General features: G+C 40.1%; 1 protein-coding gene and 1 long non-coding RNA gene across 2 annotated transcripts in view; both read right to left on the reverse strand.

Moving 5' to 3' along the window:
- The window catches only part of LOC103034334 (uncharacterized), a 381713-nt gene that overhangs the window by 96668 nt on the left and 261010 nt on the right, over positions 1–24035 (reverse strand). The gene's annotated exons all lie outside the window — the stretch shown is intronic.
- Positions 11386–14555, reverse strand: LOC111189165 (uncharacterized). Its single transcript, XR_002648702.2, has 3 exons — positions 14274–14555; positions 13271–13341; positions 11386–12545 (listed from the first exon to the last, which is right to left on the reverse strand). It is a non-coding gene; the product is annotated as an uncharacterized LOC111189165 (long non-coding RNA).

Here is a 24035-nt window from a genome sequence, read left to right on the forward strand (position 1 = left end):
CGGCCTTTCTCTCTGTGTGCGTGTAAAGTCCTTCACCTATCAAAGCGGGAGGAGGACACGCGCACATAGGGAGGGCGGCACTGTCCAATTCCTGAAACAATATCACACTGTCTGGCTGGACACAGTCAAGGCCAAACACTAGTGGTCCGGCCAGACATGTGAAACTTGAGTACTAACACGTGAAATTATGCATATTAACATGAGCTAATCATTAGAAACGCCTCATCAGCAGGTTTCACGTCATTTGGGGTATAAACATGGAGTCAGATCAGAGGGGGGTCAGAACTTTTACTGGGACGGCTGTAAACTGTCTTGTATGTATTGGTTCTCCTGAATTCAGTACTTTGTAATAAATACTTGATTTGCTTTCAACTTCACTCCACCTGTCTGCGACTCTCTCCATCAAAACGAACACGTAGGGGAGTTGTACCCCGGATGAGGGGTGGGGGGAAACCCATCTTTCATTTTCTTTTTACAACAGCTTCAATGCGATGCCCTCATACTGAAAACCACATTCAAAATCCTCGATTTCTGCAACAAATTCTTCTAGAAATTCGTTTAGAGTTTGTTTTCTTGGTTTCATTTCACAGAACAATCCAATAATTACAGGCTTACTGTGGGGAAAATTCTGTACCACAGCAAGGAATGGTCACAGCTGAGTGCCTGAACTTTTGAAAAGAGGCAAGCCATCAATGTTTACCTGCAAATCAACTTGCAGATCATGCGAAAGCAGAGGTGCTACTGAAAGCAGATGAATTGCTGACGACACCACAGTCATTGGAAGTACAGCATGGTGACAACAACTTGCTTCTTAACACCACCAAAACTAAGAAACTCATTATTGACTTCAGGAAAGTGAAGGGTGACACCCATAATCCTGTCTACATAAGTGGGATGGCTGTTGGGCCAGTCACCAGCTTCAAGTTTCTTTCAGTTGAGAAAGTCCAGATGAAACGCTGTCTGCGTGAAGCTCGCAGCATTGTCTAGGACTCCTCCCACCCTGTTCATAGTTGTTTTTTCCCCCTTTCTTGTGGCAGGTGCTTTAGGAGCCTCCATACCTGGACAAGCAGATTGAGGAACAGCTTTTTCCCCAGAGCGGTTTCCCTACTAAACTGTCCATAGCTGAATCTCCTTACCACCATTCTGATTATCAATTCACTACATTTACTATTTTTATCAAATAAAATGTGTATAGTTTAATTTTAATGTATACTAATTTATTGTAATATATACTGTAAATTTGTGGCATAATTTATGTCTTTTCAATTTGTAATTTGTCTGTTTTCATATTTATACCTATATATCTATATGCTGCATATCTTGTATGTTTTGCATTTGTGCTTTTGATACTAAAGTAATCACCACTGGACCCCAGTGGGCCTGAGGCTGGGTGGACGGTTTGGTGGCATTTTTCCTTCATTTCAGCAGGTATTTCCGAATTGTCTGTTTTAAACACTGTTGTTCTAGGGTTAAAAAATAGACTTTTGTGGTCATATTTATCAGTTACGTTAGGATTCTTTACATAGGAGCCACCCTCTTGCATGCGGCCACACTCCTCATTTTTAAGATGAGCAACAATAATTTGCTGCCCATCAGTTAGAGCACAGTTAGCAACCAATTTTTTGTTCTTCATGACCACCACACCGATCACCATTTTAAAGCTCTCTGCCCTGGTCATCAATCACACTGCAACGCACTTTATCTTGAGAGGTGCAGGTCTGTTGTAAAACATGCTGTGGACAAAAAAAGCAAACAAAGGTAAAATGAGATTACATTACATTAATCTTCATTACATATTTATTCAATACATAAGTATCTGGTTGCCTGCATTGGAGATGTGAGGCTTGGATGGGAACCCATTCCATGATGCTCTCTACACTCTACTGTTCTAGTAGAAGGTCTTTATCAGTTTATTCTAGAGAAAGTTACTATGCTTCACACTGGAATTCACTAAGCTCCTAAGAGTGCCCCACTCTCCCACTAATGTTTGTAAAAGCAGTCTGCATACCTAGCTGCTGCCTTTATACCCCTGTGGCCATAGAAGTGATTGAAACATGAGTTCAGTTATTTGGATGGCTGAGCGAATAATTTTGACAATATGGTCAATATATACATGAGTATTTTATTACCACAAATGATTTTATGAAAATGAAAGTAATAAAACACAATGCGTCTGCATTTTTTTTTTATTAAATGAGAACTGTACAGTATATATTTAAGTATAACAAGGCTATGAAGTGCTCAGAAACAAGTAACTAATTTATGTAACACTTTAAACTTTTTAGAATTATTTTTTACACCGGTACAGACAAAATTAAGATTTACTTTCATATCAAAAAGCACAGCACCAATATTAAGTTTAATATTAAGATTTTACAGTAAGCTTGTAAAACCTGTATTTTCTGACAAACCCAATATTTCAAACAAACAAGAATTAACAGATTTTCACAAACAAAAATGGAACTGTTTGTACACTAAAAATAGGCTCAGGTACAAAGTTATGGTTATCTAACTAAATACATTTCCCCATTCATACAGTACTGCCTAAGCTAAAATCACATACTTAAAAAAACTGAAAATAATAGAATCAGTGATATAAATAATTTGACCTTGTGAAATTATATTTTAACAGCCTGTAGTTGTGTATCACACTTTGCGTGCATGTGGAAATGTGTGAACGTATCTGAATGTGTACTTCACATTTCACAAGTCTGAAGTACAGAAACACAAATCTCTTCCCTTTAAACATGGCACAGTTACAAGTAGTGTAACAGTCACGATATTAAAATTATGAAAATATCTGTTTAAATATCTCAATTTCAATACTGAAATGATCCGCAGCAAAAACCTAAAACACCAGAAATTAATGTAATAATAGAAGATCAAACATGGAACCAAAATTTTTTTTTGTATTTGTATTAATAACTAAAAAACAAAGAATGCGTAACAATATGAGTATGTTTACTCTTCATTTATAGTAACAATATAATAAGGTCATGGATTTTCTTTGATAGTTAACTTTATCAGGGTATTTCTCATATGGCTGGCATGGTCCAAAAAATTCCAATTCATGCATCATTACAAACATGATCAGTCACCAATATTATGTAAATCTAACCACAGTATTTTAGTCAGATTAGCAACTCAGCTAACCACAGTATTGTAGTCTGATTAGCAACTCAGCTAACCACAGTATTGTAGTCTGATTAGCAACTCCGCTAACCACAGTATTTTAGTCAGAATAGCAAATCAGTTAACCACAGTATTTTAATCAGATTAGCAACTCAGATAACCACAGTATTTTAGTCAGATTAGCAATTTAGCTAACCACCGTGGTTTAGTTAGATTAGCAATTTAGCTAACCACAGTATTTTAGTCAGATTAGCAGCTCAGCTAACCACAGTATTTTAGTCAGATTAGCAGCTCAGCTAACCACAGTATTTTAGTCAGAATAGCAACTGACAATTAGTTAACTACATTACTAAGCTACTTACTTAAAGCTTCCAGCAGTGACTGTTCTCGATATGCTGAGGGGTGTGTGTCTTTCTATAGAAAAGAGTGACGGTTTATGAAATGCCCACTTCCAATCTTCACCATTCTATCAGAAGATGACTGCAGACCACTAGAGGGAGCCCACCAGAGTCCAAAATGAATGGAGCTAAAACAAATTAAAAATAGTCATCAGTTACATAGTTAGGATATTCATTTAATTATGGAAAGCCAAATAAATTATTTAGCTAAATCAGCAAATAAAGCTTACCTGTTCCACAAAGCATTATTTGTTTTTTATTTGGGCAAAATTTGGTCGGTCCAACATGACCTTTATTCAGACCAAATATAGACGTTAAAAATTGGGCTGTGTATAGTCCGTTTGTTTTGTTCCAAATTTAGCCCAGTATGGACATTGGTCAGGGCTGCAACTAATGACTATTTTAGTTGTCGACTAATCTGGCGATAATTTGATTAGTCACGATTATTTCCGTCATACCATCAGATATCATCTTTGTTATTTCAAATCAAAATTATGAGCGATTAAACATGGATATGAAACTTTGAAGGTTGATAGCTTAATCAGATGTATTGTAAATATTAACATGCACTATCAATGTAAAAAAAATCTATTAAATAAAATTAAGTTAATAGGGCAACTAGTCTTTTAAATAAAGATAATGTGCAAATATGTAACTCAAAACACCAACCTCTGCCCAAGCATTAGAGGTTTTTACCACTCTGGAAGTCAAAAAACATAACTATAAAAGTTTGTGACATTATGGTACAAAAATGCAATAAAACACACCTGTAAGCGGCAAGTAAAAAGGATAAAAAAAGAGGAGAAAACCAATGATTTATGCTAAGTCTGTAATATTCTATATGAATCTTCAAATAATGCCTCTACTAAAGAAAGAAAAAAGACGCTGAACTTCTTTAAAGTTTCAGTTCACAGTTCAGTAATTGAGGTCTTCTTCATACCCCCCTCTAATCAGGTGCGCGTCACCCCTGCTCAGGCTCATAATTAAAGTTTATGTGGCGGGTCGGATTGGACATTAGCTAGGATCCAACCAAGTAGACGAGGCTTATTATTTAACAGAATGAATTAGGGGTGCAGGAAAAAATCGATTCGAGCTCGAATCGCGAATCTAACATTGAACAATTCAGAATCGATTCTCATTTTCAAAAAATCGATTTTGTTTTTGGGTGAAGCTACTGTCACAGTTAAAAAGTTCAGTTTAAAAAGCTCCGCGGCACAGTTTAAAAAGCGTCGCGGTAGTTTAAAAAGCGCCACGGTACAGTTTAAAAAGCGCTGCGGCACAGTTTAAAAAACTACGCGGTACAGTTTAAAAAGTGCCGCGGTACAGTTTAAAAAGCTCCGCGGTACAGTTTAAAAAGCTCCGCGGTCCAGTTTAAAAAGCTCCGCGGTACAGTTTAAAAGTTTAAAAAGCTCCACGGTACAGTTTAAAAAGCTCCGCGGTACAGTTTAAAAAGCTCCGCGGTACAGTTTAAAAAGCTCCGCGGTACAGTTTAAAAGTTTAAAAAGCTCCACGGTACAGTTTAAAAAGCTCCGCGGTACAGTTTAAAAAGCTCCGCGGTACAGTTTAAAAAGCGCCGCGGCACAGTTTAAAAAAACTACGCGCTACAGTTTAAAAAGCGTTGCGGTACAGTTTAAAAAGCGCCGTGGTACAGTTTAAAAAGCTCCGCGGTACAGTTTAAAAAGCTCCGCGGCACAGTTTAAAAAGCTCCGCGGTACAGTTTAAAAAGCTCCGTGGTACAGTTTAAAAAGCTTCGCGGTACAGTTTAAAAAGCTTCGCGGTACAGTTTAAAAGTTTAAAAAGCTCCGCGGTACAGTTTAAAAAGCTCCGTGGTACAGTTTAAAAAGCTCCGCGGTACAGTTTAAAAGTTTAAAAAGCGTCGCGGTACAGTTTAAAAAGCGCTGCGGCACAGTTTAAAAAACTACGCGGTACAGTTTAAAAAGTGCCGCGGTACAGTTTAAAAAGCTCCGCGGTACAGTTTAAAAAGCTCCGCGGCACAGTTTAAAAAGCTCCACGGTACAGTTTAAAAAGCTCCGCGGTACAGTTTAAAAAGCTCCGCGGTACAGTTTAAAAAGCTCCGCGGCACAGTTTAAAAAGCTCCGCGGTACAGTTTAAAAAGCTCCGTGGTACAGTTTAAAAAGCTTCGCGGTACAGTTTAAAAAGCTTCGCGGTACAGTTTAAAAGTTTAAAAAGCTCCGCGGTACAGTTTAAAAAGCTCCGTGGTACAGTTTAAAAAGCTCCGCGGTACAGTTTAAAAGTTTAAAAAGCGTCGCGGTACAGTTTAAAAAGCTCCGCGGTACAGTTTAAAAAGCTCCGTGGTACAGTTTCAAAAGCTTCGCGGTACAGTTTCAAAAGCTTCGCGGTACAGTTTAAAAGTTTAAAAAGCTCCGCGGCACGGTTTAAAAAGCGGCGCGGTAGTTTAAAAAGCGCCGCGGTACAGTTTAAAAAGCGCCGCGGTACAGTTTAAAAAGCGCCGCGGCACAGTTTAAAAAAGTACGCGGTACGGTTTAAAAAGCGTTGCGGTACAGTTTAAAAAGCGCTGCGGTACAGTTTAAAAAGCTTCGCGGTACAGTTTAAAAAGCTCCGTGGTACAGTTTAAAAAGCTTCGCGGTACAGTTTAAAAAGCTCCGTGGTACAGTTTAAAAAGCTCCGTGGTACAGTTTAAAAAGCTTCGCGGTACAGTTTAAAAAGCTTCGCGGTACAGTTTAAAAGTTTAAAAAGCTCCGCGGCACAGTTTAAAAAGCTCCGTGGTACAGTTTAAAAAGCTCCGCGGTACAGTTTAAAAGTTTAAAAAGCGTTGCGGTACAGTTTAAAAAGCTCCGCGGTACAGTTTAAAAAGCTCCGTGGTACAGTTTCAAAAGCTTCGCGGTACAGTTTCAAAAGCTTCGCGGTACAGTTTAAAAGTTTAAAAAGCTCCGCGGCACGGTTTAAAAAGCGGCGCGGTAGTTTAAAAAGCGCCGCGGTACAGTTTAAAAAGCGCCGCGGTACAGTTTAAAAAGCGCCGCGGCACAGTTTAAAAAACTACGCGGTACGGTTTAAAAAGCGTTGCGGTACAGTTTAAAAAGCGCTGCGGTACAGTTTAAAAAGCTTCGCGGTACAGTTTAAAAAGCTCCGTGGTACAGTTTAAAAAGCTTCGCGGTACAGTTTAAAAAGCTCCGTGGTACAGTTTAAAAAGCTCCGTGGTACAGTTTAAAAAGCTTCGCGGTACAGTTTAAAAAGCTTCGCGGTACAGTTTAAAAGTTTAAAAAGCTCCGCGGCACAGTTTAAAAAGCTCCGTGGTACAGTTTAAAGAGCTCCGCGGTACAGTTTAAAAAGCTTCGCGGTACAGTTTAAAAGTTTAAAAAGCTCCGCGGTACAGTTTAAAAAGCTCCGTGGTACAGTTTAAAAAGCTCCGTGGTACAGTTTAAAAAGCTACGCGGTACAGTTTAAAAAGCTCCGTGGTACAGTTTAAAAAGCTTCGCGGTACAGTTTAAAAAGCTCTGTGGTACAGTTTAAAAAGCTTTGCGGTACAGTTTAAAAAGCTCCGTGGTACAGTTTAAAAGTTTAAAAAGCTCCGTGGTACAGTTTAAAAAGCTTCGCGGTACAGTTTAAAAAGCTTCGCGGTACAGTTTAAAAAGCTCCGTGGTACAGTTTAAAAAGCTCCGCGGTACAGTTTAAAAAGCTTCGCGGTACAGTTTAAAAGTTTAAAAAGCTCTGCGGTACAGTTTAAAAAGCTCTGCGGTACAGTTTAAAAAGCTCCGTGGTACAGTTTAAAAAGCTCCGCGGTACAGTTTAAAAAGCTTCGCGGTACAGTTTAAAAGTTTAAAAAGCTCCGCGGCACAGTTTAAAAGTTTAAAAAGCTTCGCGGTACAGTTTAAAAAGCTCCGTGGTACAGTTTAAAGAGCTCCGCGGTACAGTTTAAAAAGCTTCGCGGTACAGTTTAAAAGTTTAAAAAGCTCCGCGGTACAGTTTAAAAAGCTCCGTGGTACAGTTTAAAAAGCTCCGTGGTACAGTTTAAAAAGCTCCGCGGTACAGTTTAAAAAGCTCCGTGGTACAGTTTAAAAAGCTCCGTGGTACAGTTTAAAAGTTTAAAAAGCTCCGTGGTACAGTTTAAAAAGCTCCGTGGTACAGTTTAAAAAGCTCCGTGGTACAGTTTAAAAAGCTTCGCGGTACAGTTTAAAAAGCTCCGTGGTACAGTTTAAAAGTTTAAAAAGCTCCACGGTACAGTTTAAAAAGCTTCGCGGTACAGTTTAAAAAGCTCCGTGGTACAGTTTAAAAGTTTAAAAAGCTCCACGGTACAGTTTAAAAAGCTCCGCGGTACAGTTTAAAAAGCTTCGCGGTACAGTTTAAAAAGCTCCGTGGTACAGTTTAAAAGTTTAAAAAGCTCCGTGGTACAGTTTAAAAAGCTCCGTGGTACAGTTTAAAAGTTTAAAAAGCTCCACGGTACAGTTTAAAAAGCTTCGCGGTACAGTTTAAAAAGCTCCACGGTACAGTTTAAAAAGCTTCGCGGTACAGTTTAAAAAGCTCCGTGGTACAGTTTAAAAGTTTAAAAAGCTCCACGGTACAGTTTAAAAAGCTCCGTGGTACAGTTTAAAAAGCTTCGCGGTACAGTTTAAAAAGCTTCGCGGTACAGTTTAAAAAGCTCCGTGGTACAGTTTAAAAAGCTTTGCGGTACAGTTTAAAAAGCTCCGTGGTACAGTTTAAAAAGCTTCGCGGTACAGTTTAAAAAGCTCCGTGGTACAGTTTAAAAAGCTTCGCGGTACAGTTTAAAAAGCTCCGTGGTACAGTTTAAAAAGCTCCGCGGTACAGTTTAAAAAGCTCCGTGGTACAGTTTAAAAAGCTCCGCGGTACAGTTTAAAAGTTTAAAAAGCTCCGCGGCACAGTTTAAAAAACTTCCCGGGGTTTAAAAAGCTCTGTGGTACAGTTTAAAAAGCGCCGCGGTACTGTTTAAAAAGCTTCACTCTTAAAACACGTGTTGAAAATAACACAACTTGTGTTGTTTTTTAACACATCTCTATGTCCAGAATGGGACAACAGAACTTTTGTTAATATTAACACATTCTGTGTGTTGCAGTATTTAACATAACTTTTGTGTAAATGTTTGCAACAGGTTTTTGTGTTACTTCACAGTGAATCAACACGTCTTGTGTAACTGTTCCTAGTAGCTTACAATTAGAAAAATATACAAACACAAGATTACATATCGACATGAATTTTATTTTCCGATCACACACACATACATCAGTTGCCAATACATAAAATGTCACCATGTAGAAAAATTAATAAAGTACAATTAATACCAAGTTTACAGTTAGATTGAAATTTGCACATTTGTATCATATTAAGTGCTTTTCAGAATCACAGCAAGTGTACATACTGAGAAGTAAAACATTTACAAAGTTTTTAAGATGAACATTTTCATATTCCTGTCTTCTCCAAAATGTGCCGGCCATTCTAATAATGTTAAACAAAAGGAAATATTCATGTACATTAAAATCTAGAAACTTTACAATATATCCTTTCAAAAGGACAGGTTCGGTTTCTTATGCATTTCAATTCAGTTTCTTCTTTAAATACATTTCTAAAAAACTAAATGGTGTAATAGCTTGCACAGACACAACTTTATGAGCATGAACAGTAACGGAGGCCGATAAACTGTTACACACATTTGGGACAGAAATGTATCATAATTACACGTAACCACCTTGGCAAGTGAACCATTTATGTTGAATCAGGGGGTTTTATGCACTGTTATTACTTACATAATGTCACTCCAGCCAGAGAATTCCAAGAACCTGGCTTAGTAGTAAACCATGTTAACTTAACCTTGAGGTAGTGGTAAATCATCTAATAGAATAGCCTGGATGCCTTATTTTCTTAACTAAATCACATCTGTGGGCTATCTTTTAGCAGGTTTATCCCTTCCTGTAGGTCAACCAAGCCAGGATTGTCACTTAACCATGTTCATGAAATACCCCCAGTTCAGCTTTAGTGATTCACAAGTAAACTACCTAGTTAATTACCTACCTACCTATGTCCCTTTAACATCGTGATTTAATGCAATACACCTGTTTATTTAAGATGAAGACTTTCCATTGCCATACAGATAAGCCTTACCTTGGTTGGGATCGTGAATCTCAAAATGGCACCATCCGCATGTGAAACATGTAAATCTATAAATGAGCGGGAAAGAAAAAAGTTAAACCAGAATTGCCTTACAAATCTACATTCCAAGGAAAAAAAATTTCCTGAGCTCTACCTCGTGCATATTAAACACCACTTCATGCATTTCCACCTAAGACAATCGCAAGAAATTTTATTAATTTACCTCAATGAAGGACAGCGGCACCACAGCGCCTCAACTGCATATTAAAGTTAGCATAAGGTCGTCTTCAACAAACTAGCATGCTTAGCTTAGAATCTACTAGCCTACTGAGTGAACTCTCAGTGTTACTGTCAAAAGCATTTGTTGTCTTCTGAGGTCAATGACAACCTTCTACCTTAAGTTTCACTAACTATTGTTAAACTACTAAACCCTGACATCTTCATCCTCTAACGGAGGTTATTTTCCCTTGGTCACTGCTGCCAAGCTAATGTTCCTTCGTCATACTAGCTAGCTAGCCAAACTGGAAGTTTTTCAACACAATGTTTTCACCATACTATATCTGTCATGTTAACACTGCGAAACAAACGCATTCATATTACTGTCTTTATGAGCAATGTCACCTCCACTCAATCACACGTACCTTGACTTAAAGTGACGAATTTCCAAGCTCTCTCTCGTCGACTCGTTCCTCAGGCAATGATTCTCTCTGCTCAGTCCTTTGGTCCAGGTCGAGTGACAAACGCGCGCACACAACGCCGGACTTCAACGTTCATCCAGACAGTAACAGAACTTCTAGAACGTTCAGTTTTAATACGGGCGGAGCCAAGTATTTTAAAACGTGCTCGCGCTGACAGTGATGATTTGATTGGCCAACCGCAGGTACACATATTTGTGTTGGTTATGTGTGTAATTTTTGTGTTAAACATTTCTGAAATATAACACAACATTTGTTGAAATTACATTTGCACAAAAGATGTGTTGATTTCCAACACATTCGTTTTAAGAGTGTTTGCGCGTCAGTGTGCATGCTAAAATCTAGGGTCTGTCCCAAAACCTAGTGAGCTCTCTATGTAGGCACTGACTACGTAGACAGCTATTTAACTAGACAGCGTTCTAACCACCATCCAGCCTTATAAGACACATTATTGGGACTCTCTAGTTAGGCAGCGACTGCGTCACGACTTGGCCCCGCCCACAGCACGCGCCCACTGTTTACTTACCTCAGCCGCGGGAACCACCTCATCACCCTACCGGCATTATGGACGAACCTCTTGCTGTTTTTATTACAATTTTAATCGTTTTTGCGCTGGAGGAAGAGCGACAGAGACGTGAGAGTAGACATGCTGCAGCCAGAGTCCGAAATTTAAGAAGAAGAGCGCTGATTTCTGCCCTTGAACAGGTAAGATCCGCTCAGAAAAAAACATTTCCTCTTATACTCTGTGGTAAAAATTCCACTATTAACACCCCCCCATATTAGTTCATTGTAAAAACTATGGTATTTTAACAACAATTAATTAATTAAGCTATTAATAATAATAATCATAATAATAATAATAATAATAATAACAATGAATAATTATTATAACAACATGTACAGAACACCTACATAGTTTATTTAATACATTTATATTGATTAAATAGTTGCTAATAATCAAGCTGATACAATTAATTGAAAATTGTGGGGGGAAAAAAGTTTATATGCAGACAGACAAATGCTGTCTTTTAAGCATGAAAGGTTTGTTTAAAGAATAGCACTCATCTGTTTTTGCAAATGCATTTTATTTTATGCTAACTTCAAAGTGATACAACTATACACATGCAGACAATTCATTTATTAACAATTAATCAATCAATCAATAAATAAATACATAAATAGAACCTGTGCAAACAGTTAATTTACAAAACAGATAAATGATATTCTTTAAACACAAAGGAACAAATCACTTTTCTGTTTTGCAAAATAACTGTTCACACACACTAAATAAATAAATAAATAAATAAATAGCATATATAAAAGTAATTTTTCTTGCAGGGAGAAAGACCTACAAGATACTGTGCTCTGAATTCAAGTGTACCACTTCTGAGAATATTCCCAGACGACACCCAAGACACCAAGCCTGACTTTCGCCTGAATCGTGAATCCCTGAAAGTGCTTTTTAAACTTATTCAGCACAAGAGCACCCATGGTTGGGGAGGGACCATTGAAGTCTTGGTTTTTCTTTTTTGGTTGGCCTGTGGCACATCATACTGTGTTGTGTCCCGTGCTTTTTCTATGCCCCGTTCTATAGTGCACCGTGTAATTCACAGAGTGGCCAATGAAATGCGGTGAATCCTTCCGAAAGTTATCCGGCACCCAAAACCCGGAGAACTGCAGAGCATCTCTGATGACTTTGTGAGGCTGGGAATCCATGCAGCTTTCCACTCTGTAGTGGGTGCCATAGATGGGTGCCATGTGCAAATCAAAGACTCTGGAGAACCTGATGCACATTGCTACAGAAATCGGAAGCTCTACCCCTCTGTGCAATTTCAGGCTGTCTGTGACCACCAGGCAAAGTTTCTTGATGTTTTTATTTGCTTTCCTGGCTCAGTACGTGATGCAAGGGCGCTCTGTTACAGCACTCTGTATCGGCAGGCCACTTTCCCACCCAGAGGCTACATGATCCTTGGTGATGGTGGGTACCCATGTATCTCTCAGCCCATAGCCCTCATCACTCCATTCAAGAAGCCTGTCAGTGGAGAAGAGAGGGTGGCCTTCAATAGGCATCATGCAAGGGCACGTTCTACAATTGAACGTGGTTTTGGGACGCTGAAGACCAGATAGAGGTCAATTTTCCTGCATGCTCAAGAAGTGAACCCAAGGTATGTGCCAGAGGTGATTGCTGCCTGTGTCACTCTGCACAACATCTGCATGGGAGCGGGAGATGTTGTTCAGCCTGAGGAGGAAGCAGATGAAGATGAGGAAGCTGATGTGCAGGAAGAAGACATCACAGCTGTCAGTGGCCACCAATTATGGGAGCAACTTTGTCCCAACATTGCTGGTGTCCAGTGATTTTATCAAACTGGAAACAAATAGATCAGTTTGGTTTTCATTAAATGTTAAATTTGCACTGCCAATATTGTGTAAATATTGTACACGCATCATTCATGTTTGTTTAATGTTCTAGTTTAAAATGTCTTATTTCATTGTCTTATTTTGTGCTACTTTAAACCAGTTCACGTGTTCCACTCACTGTTAATATTAGTCTTGTTCTGTAAGTGTGGTTAGAATAAACAATACAAACAATATAACTGAAGTATGAATTTCAGTGTTATTATGAACAACCTATTAAGTAGGTTTATATCAGTATAGAATACCTACAAGGCATGCATTAGTTTTCCATGACTGCTTTAAAAACACACAAATGCCAGTTCTCAACTTAAAAAAAACGACAACTTTATTGTAAAACATGCATAAATTATTCTCAGTTAATTTTGTTAACTAGCTTTTCTAGGAGGTTATACAAGCGCTCTGACCGCTCCTGCTCTGCTCTCTTCTCTCTCCCCCTCAATTATACTTTAACAATAATTTACATATCTATACTACACTCAAATCAATACATAAAAATCAATAAAATACATAAATTATTCTACACAATTTCAGATTCATCTTTGAACTTACATTGTATTTATTTTTTAAGTTTTCCCATTTCTTTTACTTTGTCCGCAAGCCCCAATTCCAGAACAATAGTCCTGTCAAAGAACAAACAAAAACAAATTATGGCATTAAGATGCTTTATAGTTGAGGAAAATAACACCATTTTAACTTCAGTGATCTACACAATGGCTTCGATTTAAGTGTAAACAAACATTTTGCAAAATCTACCTACATTTTTTAATTAGTTTAGAAAGATGCCTAAATGCATGAATGTATAACTTAAGCAATTATTAGCTTAATATTAGCTTAGATATGCTGTAACTGGCAATGCATTAGTTACGTATTAACTAGTTTTCTAAAGCGGGTTTTCTATCAACTTATTTGCCACAAACCTATTGTTTTATTATTGTAATCATAAGCCATTAGCTAGCTGGTTGGATTAATGTATCAAAGTGTAAAAGCTGCATAATTTAAGATGGAATATAATAAGAATATATTATCGTTAAATAACTAACTAGTTTAGCTTAAATAAGCTCTTAATTCCATGCTGAGAGAGCTGAGTTTTTCTCCCCAGTGAAGAGCCTCTCTTGCGAGCCTTTATAAAGGCTTCTATTGCTGATCTGCTCCCTAAAAGAGTGGAAGTAATTTGTATATCTGAACACTGGCTATCACGTTAAACAGCCCACATACAGATCGTATAAACCCGACAGGTCTAACTAACTATACAGAAAGGGTTAACTGAGTTAACTAATAAAATATTACGGCGACTGATAAAAAAAAGCGCTGAATATCGCCAGTGAGGCTACTTAGCTATTGAGCTAACAGGCTAGTTAGCATCAGCCCATCTAAAACAATGCACTGGCGCTTCAAAACCCGCTAGCATAAATGCTAACACCTCGATATATAAAAAACTGGAAAACGGCCACCAACTAACCAAAACTACAAATAAAACGCTAATTTATGTTATTTTATGCCAAGAAAACTCATGAAACACCACACTTACGCTATAAAAACTTAAATAACTTACATTTGAAAATGACTTCGCCGCTGGCCGATCCACTTCCGTCCGCCATGATGGAAGAAGTTGAGCTACGCTGTGCTGCCCGCGCTGCATCATGGGATTGCCTTACCGGCTGAGGAAGGGTCTAATGCTCTCTTATTACAGGGTCAGAATAAGGTATCTTAGTAGACAGCATTTTAAGGTATCTAAGAATTGGGACAGCCTACTTCTCGGGAACGCGCATCCCATGACGTAAGAAGCTGTCTATGTAGAGAGCTCCCTAGGTTTTGGGACAGACCCCTAGTGTATTTAGTATCTTCTCTGCTTGTTACGTAATTATAGCCTATGTAGTTCCACTATTGACCTTGTGGCTGTGTTACATTGATAAGTGTTTTCCAGTTTTAACAATGTCTTCCTTTTAGAAATGAATTCAGGATTAGTTAACCATGCTAGAAATTAGCCATTTATTATTAGATTAAATACAGTAAGGAACCTAAGTTTATTGTTTTAAATAAATGTTCTATTTGTTTACATTGTACTTTCATCTTTTTATCTTCTCACATGATTTAAACAAAATTTATAGGCCATTTGATTTAAAAAAATCGTTCCGGAATCGAAAATCGTTTTTAAATCGAATCGGAAAAATCGGAATCGTCCGGGGTAGCGCTTGCACTCAGCTGAAATCTATGAGAGAGCTTTTTGTATCCTTACTCTAAACCATGATGTTGAACAATCTTTTTTTTTAGGTCATTTGTTGTCAGTTGTTTTGAGGCTCCCATGTTGTCACTCTTCAGAGAAGATGCAAAGAGGAGAAAAACATGCAATTGGCCCCTTTCTCATAATTGGATTCCCCTGTGTATGTAGGTCAAGGGTCAGCGAGTTCATCAAATAAAATGTGCGTTCCAATAATTAGTGCTAAAGGTATTAAAATCAACGAAAATGGTGTCCAAATTTCTGCACCTGTTTAAATGTTTAAAAAAATATTGCACACTTTCTGTAAATCCTTCATTTTTGCAAATACTTCATTTCACTTCTCAAATATCACTGTGTTCGTCTTCTAAAATACACTGCTCAAAAAAATAAATGGAACACTCAAATAACACATCCTAGATCTGAATGAATGAAATATTCTCATTGAATACTTTGTTCTGTACAAAGTTGAATGTGCTGACAACAAAATCACACAATAATCATCAATGGAAATCAAATTTATTAACCAATGGAGGCCTGGATTTGGAGCCACACACAAAATTAAAGTGAAAAAACACACTACAGGCTGATCCAACTTTAATGTAATGTCCTTAAAACAAGTCAAAATGAGGCTCAGTTTTGTGTGTGGCCTCCACGTGCCTGTATGACCTCCCTACAACGCCTGGGCATGCTCCTGATGAGGTGGCGGATGGTCTCCTGAGGGATCTCCTCCCAGACCTGGACTAAAGCCTCCGCCAACTCCTGGACAGTCTGTGGTGAAACGTGACGTTGGTGGATGGAGCGAGACATGATGTCCCAGATGTGCTCAATCGGATTCAGGTCTGGGGAACGGGCGGGCCAGTCCATAGCTTCAATGCCTTCATCTTGCAGGAACTGCTGACACACTCCAGCCACATGAGGTCTAGCATTGTCCTGCATTAGGAGGAACCCAGGGCCAACCGCACCAGCATATGGTCTCACAAGGGGTCTGAGGATCTCATCTCGGTACCTAATGGCAGTCAGGCTGCCTCTGGTGAGCACATGGAGGGCTGTGCGGCCCTCCAAAGAAATGCCACCCCACACCATTACTGACCCACTGCCAAACCGGTCATGCTGAAGGATGTTGCAGGCAGCAGACCGCTCTCCACGGCGTCTCCAGACTCTGTCACGTCTGTCATGTGCTCAGTGTGAACCTGCTTTCATCTGTGAAGAGCACAAGGCGCCAGTGGCGAATTTGCCAATCCTGGTGTTCTCTGGCAAATGCCAAGCGTCCTGCACGGTGTTGGGCTGTGAGCACAACCCCCATCTGTGGACGTCGGGCCCTCATACCATCCTCATGGAGTCGGTTTCTAACCGTTTGTGCAGACACATGCACATTTGTGGCCTGCTGGAGGTCATTTTGCAGGGCTCTGGCAGTGCTCCTCCTGTTCCTTCTTGCACAAAGGCGGAGGCAGCGGTCCTGCTGCTGGGTTGTTGCCCTCCTACGGCCTCCTCCACGTCTCCTGGTGTACTGGCCTGTCCCCTGGTAGCGCCTCCAGCCTCTGGACACTACGCTGACAGACACAGCAAACCTTCTTGCCACAGCTCGCATTGATGTGCCATCCTGGATGAGCTGCACTACCTGAGCCACTTGTGTGGGTTGTAGAGTCCATCTCATGCTACCACGAGTGTGAAAGCACCACCAACATTCAAAACTGACCAAAACATCAGCCAGACAGCATAGGTTCTGAGAAGTGGTCTGTGGTCCCCACCTGCAGAACCACTCCTTTATTGAGTGTGTCTTGCTAATTGCCAATAATTTCCACCTGTTGTCTATTCCATTTGCACAACAGCAGGTGAAATTGATTGTCAATCAGTGTTGCTTCCTAAGTGGACAGTTTAATTTCACAGAAGTTTGATTTACTTGGAGTTATATTGTGTTATTTGAGTGTTCCCTTTATTTTTTTGAGCAGTGTATATTGAACTTCAAATTGCTGATGATTTATAAAGGAAAATCACGAACATTAATTCAAGGGTGCCCAACTTTTTCATGCCACTGTATGTTGTACTGTATTGTAAGTTTTGGGATTTTAAAATATAGTAGTATTATTTCTACACAATAGCCCTAATCGGAAGGGGTTAGTTTCTCAGGGGGTCCTGAGGTAATTTTCTCTCTTATGGTGTGGGGGGTGGGGGGGGGGGGGGGGGGGGGGGGGTGGGGGGGGTCCTCTGTGATTTTATTCCCGTCCGGAACGAACATGTACATGTTTTTCTCAGATATCCTCTGAGAAATGTGAGAAATGGTCCTCCGGTGATTTTAGTCCTGTCCGGACGCACATCATCTGCCACACACTTTATGGATATGGATGGATACTGATCACGAGGTCACGTGACCGAGAAAGCCTAAAAACTCACTGGTAGTCCTGTTTTTTTTTTTTTCTTCAATTGCAGTCCGGACGGAAGAGTTTTATCACTGAGTAGAGGTGTAAATAATTTTTCACAGGCATCCCTCTGAAAAACGAATCCCGTCCAAATAAGGCTAAATGCATTATAAAATAATTAAATGAATAAAAAATTATTTAAAATAAAACATGCGCTCTCTGGGCGTGCCCAAAGTGGTATCATGCCAAAATCCTAAAAAGAGGGTTGGACACTTTGTGGGTTGGATACTCTGGTGTCTCATGCTGGCAACGTGATGTGAGCCCTTGCTACTGGTTGAGTTAATCCAACTTCTAAGACAGTCTGCTCATAATAGCGCTAAGAAAATCGGTTTTCTACTTAGTTTAGAAACTTTTTAAATCCTGAGCAAGAAAACACACCACCTTTCACATTTGCCCTGGAAATGCTAGATTACATGTCTAACTTTTTTTAAGTTAATTAATTCCAATTTTAAAACACAGCCAATTTCATGTGATCTTAATTGGATTAGCCTTACAGTATGATTGATTTTTGCTCAATTATGGCTGTCTGTGCTCAGTGTATATTCAGCTAAAAAGGGATGGTAAAGTAGTAAAACTACAGTTTCAAAATACCTGCACTCCTCCACTGAAGTGTAATAGGCACACAGCATTCCTTTCATACCTGATCCGGGCTCCACTGAGCTGCAATGAGGCTATGAAACAGTTTCATTTCAGCGCAGTGGATCCCAGATCAGATATGAGAGGGATGCTATTCTGCCTATTACACCTCAATGGTTTTAATTTAACCTCAATTTTTTAATAATGAATACTCAAGAAAATATCTTTGATCTGTGCAGGCAAAATGATAATACAATCTCTGAAATTCCTTTACTGTTATCTGAAAGTGTAATATGCTACTTTATTGTTGTTACGAATGAGGAGGGTGGACGTAAGTGCAGATATATATCAAAAATATTTATTAAACAAACAGGATAAATAAAGCCAAAACTGAAAACAAACACGGGTAACGCAAAAACACACAAAAAAACAAGACTAGGATATATTATTAAACTTAAACAAAGACTAAGAAACTAAGACTAAGAACCAAAAACCAACCTGACAAATACACAGCAAGGCAGCACACAAAAGACTCCACACTGAACACTGAAACAGAGGGGCTTATATGCACAGGGAGAGTGAGGAACACCTGGGCCAGGATAATGAGGGAGCGAGGTTACAAACATGGCATAAGGTGACAACACTAATGGCTAGGGCAGGGCTAGGGTGGGGCTAGGGTGGAGACAGAACAATAACAAAACAATGCCATTGTTTTGCTCAAAAAAGCTCATGGCTACAAACACAAGACAGGAAAACAGAGGGCAGGAGCACAGCAAACCAAAAGGAGGAAAAAAAACAGGACAGACACAGGCTAAGGTGTGATATCAACCCCCCTCAACCCCCAGGTACAGGGACACAGAGGGAAACAGGAACTAATACAGGGATAGACACGGGTACAAATATACATAGACTGGAGCCCAGGACTGGTGAGGTTCAAAGTCCTAGGGGCCAGCCTGGGCAGAGTTTGAGGGGCTGGAGCAGGAGACCTTGGAGCAGGTCTGGGAACACACAACCTGGGGGTATGCTTAAGTCTTGGAGAGGACACAGGATCATAGGCGACCGGAGCCGCGGGCACAGGGTCAGAGGCGGCCGGAGCCGCGGGCACAGGGTCAGAGGCGGCCGGAGCCGCGGGCACAGGGTCAGAGGCGGCCGGAGCCGCGGGCACAGGGTCAGAGGCGGCCGGAGCCGCGGGCACAGGGTCAGAGGCGGCCGGAGCCGCGGGCACAGGGTCAGAGGCGGCCGGAGCCGCGGGCATTGGAGCTGAAGCAGTGGTTACCACAGGAGCGGCAGGCACTGAAGACGCAGGAGCGGCACTGGAGCTGAGGCAGCAGGCGCTGGAGCTGGGGCAGCAGGTGCTGGAGCTGGGGCAGCAGGCGCTGCTGGTTCTGGAACTGGAGCTGAGGCAGCAGGTGCTGCTGGAGCTGAGGCAGCAGGTGCTGCTGGCACTGGAGCTGGGGCAGCAGGTGCTGGAGCTGAGGCAGCAGGCGCTGCTGGTGCTGGAGCTGAGGCAGCAGGTGCTACTGGTGCTGGAGCTGGCTGCAGAGCTGGGGCAGCGGGTGCTGCTGGAGCTGGGGAGGATGGACCACGCACTAGAGAAGCCTGGAACAGGTCTTCGTCCAGTTCCAGCAGTCTTTCAAAGGTCCAGTACTCCTCCCACAAATCCTCCCCACCTCTGCAGAGAAAATCTGCTACGTCCATTATAACGGTGGAGTCTTATGTTAAGAATGAGGAGGGTGGACGTAAGTGCAGATATATATCAAAAATATTTATTAAACAAACAGGATAAAGCCAAAACTGAAAACAAACACGGGTAACGCAAACACACAGAAAAACAAGACAAGGATATATTATTAAACAAAGACTAAGAACCAAAAACCAACCTGACAAATACACAGCAAGGTAGCACACAAAAGACTCCACACTGAACACTGAAACAGATGGGCTTATATGCACAAGGAGAGTGAGGAACACCTGGGCCAGGATAATGAGGGGGCGAGGTTACAAACACGGCATAAGGTGAGATCACTAATGGTTAGGGTGGTGCTAGGGTGGAGACAGAACAATAACAAAACAACACCATGTGCTCAAAAAAGCACATGGCTACGAACACAAGACAGGAAAACAGAGGGCAGGAGCATAGAAAACCAAAAGGAGGAAACACACAGGACAGACAGCGGCTAAGGTGTGACAATTGTGTCACGTCTTTAGAATTGTTCTGTACATACATTACTTATGTGCTGATGGAAAAGAGAAACATGATTTCAAGAGCACACTTAGTAGTACTAGTGTAAGTTGCAAAAGCAGTTAGAAATTATACACTTAAAAATTTCAAAGAAAATATGAAGGAAAAAAATGGAGTTAACTATAAGAAAAAAAATAGAATAGTGGTGGTTTAAAATCAGTAAACACAGAACTTATGATGTTTTTCAGAGTGGAAATGAAAACTGATTTTAGCTTGTGGCAAATGGTATTCTTCATTGTAAGCAACATTACATTCTGCATTTACTTGTTTCATGCTTGATTTATGCAGCATTTACACAGCCCTTTTGCCCTCTGTGTGTACACTTCTTGCTGTTCTCCTTTTGTAGCAATTGTCTTGACCAAATTTAACATTGCGGTGTTGATTTGTTGTTCATTTATGTAAAGACTGAAATTGTAACTTTCCCAGAAGGCACAACAGAGTCACTGGCAAAAGGAGTTTAAAGCACAGTGACATGGGAAATTTCATTAACTTGTTACTCATCTGACACGACTCAGAACTTAATATTTGTCTTTATTAATCGTCACAGGTATTTCCACCACAACAGGTATTGATCATGCTCAAAAGGGATTTGTCTAGTTTAATGGACCGTTTAGCTGTGTAATTGACTTTTTTCTATTATGGCCATTTGGGTTCTTCTTTTTTGAGTTGAGTCTGTATGTCGCCATTCTGGACAAGGTAGAAGGTAAAAAGATTTCCGTTTTTTTAGTGGCAAACCAAGGCCTCTCTAGATTTTACCAGGTGTTTCCTGTTGTAAACAGGTCTCACCACCAACAGCCACACCACCAATATTAAAATTTAATTTATTAGAATAATTTAACCAAATATTATATTCTTGTTCTGATATGGATGAGGGGTTTTATACACATAAAAAAAACTGAAAGGAACAAAAACATGACTCAGCCCTCTATACAGAAACAGAAAACATTAACAAGACCATAAAATAGGATAATCAAAAAGTAAAAACTACAAAATTACAAAAGATGAGCTTACCTAGCGAAGGCTACTTAAGTCTCACTGAACATTATCCTGGACATTAGCAGTACTTCAGGATTAGCATCTATGACAAAATATTCACAACCATTTCAGGAACTAACTCCTCCCTCTTTAATAAAAAATTGAACTATTGCATACCCATTTATATTTGCTAAAAATTAGTGATGGGTCTGACGACCCTGAAACCTCGACACATGCGCCGAGCTGTCAAGGCGAAACCCCGTGTCGGTGCGCGTATCAAGTTAAGGAAAACCACGTGACCGATACACTTCCTGTATCGTTTGGTAGCGATGGGTCTGACGACACTGAAACTTCAGCGCATGCACCGAGCAAACAAGGCAAGCCCCTGTGTCGGACCGCGTATCATTTTAAGGAAAACCACGTGACCGATGCATTTCCTCGCGCAGTTGCTTGCAATGACTTTCAGCATCCAGCAGATGTCGCCATTAAGTGATACAGCAACACAGTTTCAACACAGTGTCGATACAGTTTGGGAAATGTGCCATACACCCAATGAGGCTTCATCTGCCCATCACTACTAAAAATACATATACCAAACAAAATTAAACTAAATATATTAATGATGGGCTTACCTGGAAAGGGCTACTCTAAATCTTAGAAACTCAAATTGCGCTTCCTCTGAGGTTTAGCATCTAATACAATAAAAACATAAAACATGCACATCAGAACTCAGTACACATTCATTTACTAACTAAAAAAAAACATCTATGCATAAAATTTAAGTTTAGTTGTGCTTTTACCCCTTAAAAAATGCCCCACATACACCAAACTTCCAGCTTCTTATCCTACCATGCTGCTGCCATGATTTGAATTGAAAGCCTTGCAGCTACAGGGATCACCACTCATTAAAGCAGGGGCTCCGTCTCCCTACTCATGCATGATGCGCCTCCCTACTCACTCGCTCACTCACTCTGCATAAACCTGTTGCTGGCGCTGGTTGGTTTTAGAAGGACATGCGTCTGACGTTGGCGTGTTGACAATTCAGCGGGTGATTAATTAGGCGGGAAAGCCTTTCCAGTATAAGGAAAAAAGGAATGAATAGATTAATTTCTTCTCCACACAACAAAAACAGGAGAGTTGACATTTCAGAGTTAAACAGCTGAGAGTTGTTCAGTGTTGGAGTTATTTGACAGAGTTAAATATTTCAGTGTTAATCCCACCAAACCCAATAAATACTGGCCAACTCCACAGAGATTTATTTAAACTCCGCCCAGTTAAACACGTTATTTGCATAATGTGTGTGTCCCCCAGATCCTAACTTACCATCAGTGTGAAATCTTTCCCACCAGGGCTCCCTTCCATTGGGTATTGTGTTATATTTTGTTTAATGGTTGTTTGACTAGCTAATATATTGTAGGCTATAAGAGCAAGTTACCGTCCTTTGTACAGTAAATTGTGATAAAGTGTTGGTAATGCACTAAGAAATACAATGGAAAATTACACCCTAACCTGTCCTGAATAATAATTAAATGATAAAAAGTCATATCAATTGACTAATCTTCTTCTCATTTATGTATTTTTTGACTCTTTTCAGTGAAAGTGTAACAATTTAGGAAGTTAAAGAAATACAATTGTGAGTTCAAAAGGAACTGGCAAGGTGTTAAATGTTTAACTATTTTGAAAGTATTGATTTAACTCCAAAGAGTGAAAAAGAGTTAAAATCAACTCTGTGGGAGTTTATTTAACACTTGCTCTGGTTTGCAAAGCACCACAGTTTTTATAAGCCCGAAGGAAACTAGTTCAAGAACCAGAGTTCTTTTAATGGAGTGCAACATCAACTCTGATGAAACAATGTGGCAGATTTGTTAAGTCACTGTTTTGTAGAACCCAACATTTGTATTTATTTTATGTATTTAAGGAGTAAATAACGCCAGCAAACAGATACCTGGAGGCAAAGACCATTACAGAATAGTGAGGCAGTCCAATGGTCATACACGAGGCAGGCAGTATCAGAGGTGATCCAAAAACAATCCACAGAGTAGGCAAGGCAAAAAACGAGGTCTGAAAACAAAAGGCAAGATCATACATGAGAAAACAAACAGAAATAAACGCTTTGTAATGTGGGCGAAACCAGGCAATACTCGGCACCAGAGAACTTGTGAAGCGTCCTTAAATACCCTGGGGTAGTGCTGGGCGATAAAACGATATCGATAGTTATCGAGGAAACTATATATCGCGATAAGTCGGGGCGAGAAATTCGATAAACTAAATTTTCTATTTCCCGTTTAAGTAGCGTTGTGAAAAGGCGCAGCACGAGATCAGGCAGCACGCTGAACTGCTGCTCAGCCCAGTACAACCCCTCCCCTCCCCTCTCCACCATCCCCCTCCGCCCCACCCCCCGAGCCCCTCCACTCTGAACTCCTCACATAGCGGCTCCTTCTCTCCCATTTACTGGATAAACTTCATTTATACTATTCAGCGGCGCTACACTGGAAAACTCACCTTTTAAATATGAGGCATGCGTCTCCAAGATATTTAGAGAGGTGAGCTTGTTCAGATTTCTGAAGGCAGGTAAACGCTGCTCTGTTTGCTGCTAGTTAGATTAGCTTGTCTCCAGTTTAAAGTTAGCGATGTTTAGGTGTAAAAGGGATCTGTGCAATCTGTCATCATTAGCTAAGATGCTTTCACTGCTTTTTACATTCTAATAAACTAATGGGTAACGCACGTTAGCCGTGTTAATCCACGTTTCGTGTAAATTAAGGTTAACTTCAGCACGAGTGAGGGGTTAGTATATAAACACACAGAAAGGAAGCACTTTCCATCTTTTTTCCTAACTCTCACTGTTTCTGTTAGAAAACCCTGAGGGCAGCATTCTCCTCTGTCTTT

This window comes from Astyanax mexicanus, chromosome 19 (assembly GCF_023375975.1).
Source record: "Astyanax mexicanus isolate ESR-SI-001 chromosome 19, AstMex3_surface, whole genome shotgun sequence".
Taxonomy (NCBI): Eukaryota; Metazoa; Chordata; class Actinopteri; order Characiformes; family Acestrorhamphidae; genus Astyanax; species Astyanax mexicanus.